Raw genomic sequence first — 4,937 nt, 5'->3', positions numbered from 1 at the left:
GAAACTTCTGTATGTTTAATGTTTACTGTTAATTTTTATTGTTTATTTCACTTCATATATTCACTTTATATATTATCTACCTCACTTGCTTTGGCCATGTTAACACATGTTTCCCATGCCAATAAAGCCCTTGAATTGAATTGAATTGACAGAGATTGAAGGACCATATGAAAAGAGGGGTGACAATAGTTTGTCCAGCCATGACAAACACACAAATTCTCTTAGGTAGTGACAATAGTAAATCCTTACCATCTACTGCTATGTCTGTTATGGATATGCTATCTCGTCTGTTATGATAGACTCTTAATGGGCTCTTACCATGTCTGTTACAAACACCATGTCTGTTAAGGGTAGTGGAGAAGGACAGTCTCTTTACCATGTCTGTTATGATAGACTCTTACCATGTCTGTTATGATAGACTCTTACCATGTCTGTTATAGACCATAGACCATGTCTGTTATGATAGACTCTTATGTCTGTTACGATAGACTCTTACCATGTCTGTTTACCATGATAGACTCTTACCATGTCTGTTACCATGTCTGTTATGGTAGACTTTTACCATGACTCTTACCATGTCTGTTATGATAGACTCTTACCATGTCTGTTATGATAGACTCTTACCATGTCTGTTATGATAGACTCTTACCATGTCTGTTATGATAGACTCTTACCATGTCTGTTATGATAGACTCTTACCATGTCTGTTATGATAGACTCTTACCATGTCTGTTATGATAGACTCTTACCATGTCTGTTATGATAGACTCTTACCATGTCTGTTATGATAGACTCTTACCATGTCTGTTACGATAGACTCTTACCATAGTCTGTTACTCTTACCATGTCTGTTACGATAGACTCTTACCATGTCTGTTATGATAGACTCTTACCATGTCTGTTGTCTGTTATGATAGACTCTTACCATGATAGACTCTTACCATGTTACGATAGACTGTTACGATAGACTCTTACCATCTGTTATGATAGACTCTTACCATGTCTGTTATGATAGACTCTTACCATCTGTTATGATAGATTCTTACCATGTCTGTTATGATAGACTCTTACCATCTATTATGATAGACTCTTACCATGTCTGTTATGGTAGACTCTTACCATGTCTGTTATGATAGACTCTTACCATGTCTGTTATGATAGTCTGTTATGATACTCTTACCATGTCTGTTACGATACTCTTACCATGTCTGTTATGATAGACTCTTACCATGTCTGTTATGATAGACTCTTACCATGTCTGTTACGATACTCTTACCATGTCTGTTACGATACTCTTACCATGTCTGTTATGATAGACTCTTACCATGTCTGTTATGATAGACTCTTACCATGTCTGTTACTAGACTCTTACCATGTCTGTTACGATACTCTTACCATGTCTGTTACTCTTACCATGTCTGTTATAGACTCTTACCATGTCTGTTATGATAGACTCTTACCATGTCTGTTACGATACTCTTACCATGTCTGTTACGATACTCTTACCATGTCTGTTACGATACTCTTACCATGTCTGTTATGATAGACTCTTACCATGTCTGTTATGATAGACTCTTACCATGTCTGTTACGATAGACTCTTACCATGTCTGTTATGATAGACTCTTACCATGTCTGTTATGTAGGGAGCGCTGGACACGGAGACGCAGAGCAGAGAGACACAGGAGGGTTTGTGGTTGAGATGATGCAGCAGGAGAGAGAGAGCTACGACCCTCCGTCTGTCTGTCCTGGTCAGTGTCAGTCTGTCTGTTATCGGTCTGTTGATCAGTCTGTCTGTTATCGGTCTGTTGACCAGTGTGTCTGTGGTCAGTCTGTTGATCAGTGTGTCTGTGGTCAGTCTGTTGATCAGTGTGTCTGTGGTCTGTCTGTTGATCAGTGTGTCTGTGGTCTTCATCAGTCTGTCTGTGGTCTTCATCAGTGTGTCTGTGGTCAGTCTGTTGATCAGTGTGTCTGTCATTGGGCCAGTCCAGCAGAGTTACTCCAGTAACCATCTGTAGAGGTCCCAGCAGAACAGCTACGATCTTCTGTCTGAGGCCTGGAGGACTGAAACAAAACCCAGTCAGCTACGACCTTCTATCTGAGGACTGAAACAAAACCCAGTTAGTCAGTCAGCTACGACCTTCTATCTGAGGCCTGGAGGACTGAAACAATACCCAGTTAGTCAGTCAGCTACGACCTTCTATCTGAGGCCTGGAGGACTGAAACAATACCCAGTTAGTCAATCAGCTACGACCTTCTATCTGAGGACTGAAACAATACCCAGTTAGTCAATCAGCTACGACCTTCTATCTGAGGACTGAAACAATACCCAGTTAGTCAGTCAGCTACGACCTTCTATCTGAGGACTGAAACAATACCCAGTTAGTCAGTCAGCTACGACCTTCTATCTGAGGACTGAAACAATACCCAGTTAGTCAGTCAGCTACGACCTTCTATCTGAGGACTGAAACAATACCCAGTTAGTCAATCAGCTACGACCTTCTATCTGAGGACTGAAACAATACCCAGTTAGTCAATCAGCTACGACCTTCTATCTGAGGACTGAAACAATACCCAGTTAGTCAATCAGCTACGACCTTCTATCTGAGGACTGAAACAATACCCAGTTAGTCAGTCAGCTACGACCTTCTATCTGAGGACTGAAACAATACCCAGTTAGTCAATCAGCTACGACCTTTAATCTGAGGACTGAAACAATACCCAGTTAGTCAGTCAGCTACGACCTTCTATTTGAGGACTGAAACAATACCCAGTTAGTCATTCAGCTATGACCTTCTATCTGAGGCCTGAGGCCTGAAACAATACCCAGTTAGTCAGTCAGCTACGACCTTCTATCTGAGGACTGAAACAATACCCAGTTAGTCAATCAGCTACGACCTTCTATCTGAGGCCTGGAGGACTGAAACAATACCCAGTTAGTCAATCAGCTACGACCTTCTATCTGAGGACTGAAACAATACCCAGTTAGTCAATCAGCTATGACCTTCTATCTGAGGACTGAAACAATACCCAGTTAGTCAATCAGCTATGACCTTCTATCTGAGGACTGAAACAATACCCAGTTAGTCAATCAGCTACGACCTTCTATCTGAGGACTGAAACAATACCCAGTTAGTCAATCAGCTACGACCTTCTATCTGAGGACTGAAACAATACCCAGTTAGTCAATCAGCTACGACCTTCTATCTGAGGACTGAAACAATACCCAGTTAGTCAATCAGCTACGACCTTCTATCTGAGGACTGAAACAATACCCAGTTAGTCAATCAGCTACGACCTTCTATCTGAGGACTGAAACAATACCCAGTTAGTCAATCAGCTACGACCTTCTATCTGAGGACTGAAACAATACCCAGTTAGTCAATCAGCTACGACCTTCTATCTGAGGACTGAAACAATACCCAGTTAGTCAGTCAGCTACGACCTTCTATCTGAGGACTGAAACAATACCCAGTTAGTCAATCAGCTACGACCTTTAATCTGAGGACTGAAACAAAACCCAGTTAGTCAATCAGCTACGACCTTCTATCTGAGGACTGAAACAATACCCAGTTAGTCAATCAGCTACGACCTTCTATCTGAGGACTGAAACAATACCCAGTTAGTCAATCAGCTACGACCTTCTATCTGAGGACTGAAACAATACCCAGTTAGTCAATCAGCTACGACCTTTAATCTGAGGACTGAAACAAACCCAGTTAGTCAATCAGCTCGACCTTCTATCTGAGGACTGAAACAATACCCAGTTAGTCAGTCAGTTCGACCTTCTATCTGAGGCCTGGAGGACTGAAACAATACCCAGTTAGTCAATCAGCTACGACCTTTAATCTGAGGACTGAAACAATACCCAGTTAGTCAATCAGCTACGACCTTCTATCTGAGGACTGAAACAATACCCAGTTAGTCAGTCAGTTACGACCTTCTATCTGAGGCCTGGAGGACTGAAACAATACCCAGTTAGTCAATCAGCTACGACCTTCTATCTGAGGACTGAAACAATACCCAGTTAGCCAGTCAGCTACGACCTTCTATCTGAGGCCTGGAGGACTGAAACAATACCCAGTTAGTCAGTCAGTTACGACCTTCTATCTGAGGACTGAAACAATACCCAGTTAGTCAATCAGCTACGACCTTCTATCTGAGGACTGAAACAAAACCCAGTCAGCCAGTCAGCTACGACCTTCTATCAGAGGCCTGGAGGACTGAAACAATACCCAGTCAGCTCACTATGACCTTCTATCTGAGGACTGAAACAATACCCAGTTAGTCATTCAGCTATGACCTTCTATCTGAGGACTGAAACAAAACCCAGTCAGCTACGACCTTCTATCTGAGGACTGAAACAATACCCAGTTAGTCAATCAGCTACGACCTTCTATCTGAGGACTGAAACAATACCCAGTTAGTCAATCAGCTACGACCTTCTATCTGAGGACTGAAACAATACCCAGTTAGTCAATCAGCTACGACCTTTAATCTGAGGACTGAAACAAAACCCAGTTAGTCAATCAGCTACGACCTTCTATCTGAGGACTGAAACAATACCCAGTTAGTCAGTCAGTTACGACCTTCTATCTGAGGCCTGGAGGACTGAAACAATACCCAGTTAGTCAATCAGCTACGACCTTCTATCTGAGGACTGAAACAATACCCAGTTAGCCAGTCAGCTACGACCTTCTATCTGAGGCCTGGAGGACTGAAACAATACCCAGTTAGTCAGTCAGTTACGACCTTCTATCTGAGGACTGAAACAATACCCAGTTAGTCAATCAGCTACGACCTTCTATCTGAGGACTGAAACAAAACCCAGTCAGCTACGACCTTCTATCAGAGGACTGAAACAATACCCAGTTAGTCAGTCAGCTACGACCTTCTATCTGAGGACTGAAACAATACCCAGTTAGCTACGACCTTCTA

The 4,937-nt window shown here is 42.3% G+C and overlaps 1 long non-coding RNA gene across 1 annotated transcript; it reads right to left on the bottom strand.

Moving 5' to 3' along the window:
- Window positions 1–2,224: 2,224 nt before the first annotated feature.
- On the bottom strand, window positions 2,225–3,951 carry LOC127920258 (uncharacterized). Its single transcript, XR_008105501.1, has 3 exons — window positions 3,842–3,951; window positions 3,396–3,542; window positions 2,225–2,498 (listed from the first exon to the last, which is right to left on the bottom strand). It is a non-coding gene; the product is annotated as an uncharacterized LOC127920258 (long non-coding RNA).
- Between the last annotated feature and the right edge of the window lie 986 nt (window positions 3,952–4,937).

This window comes from Oncorhynchus keta, unplaced genomic scaffold (assembly GCF_023373465.1).
Source record: "Oncorhynchus keta strain PuntledgeMale-10-30-2019 unplaced genomic scaffold, Oket_V2 Un_contig_1871_pilon_pilon, whole genome shotgun sequence".
In the NCBI taxonomy this organism is placed as follows: domain Eukaryota; kingdom Metazoa; phylum Chordata; class Actinopteri; order Salmoniformes; family Salmonidae; genus Oncorhynchus; species Oncorhynchus keta.
Note: the sequence above shows the minus strand (reverse complement) of the source record. Positions and strands in the feature narration are given on the sequence as shown.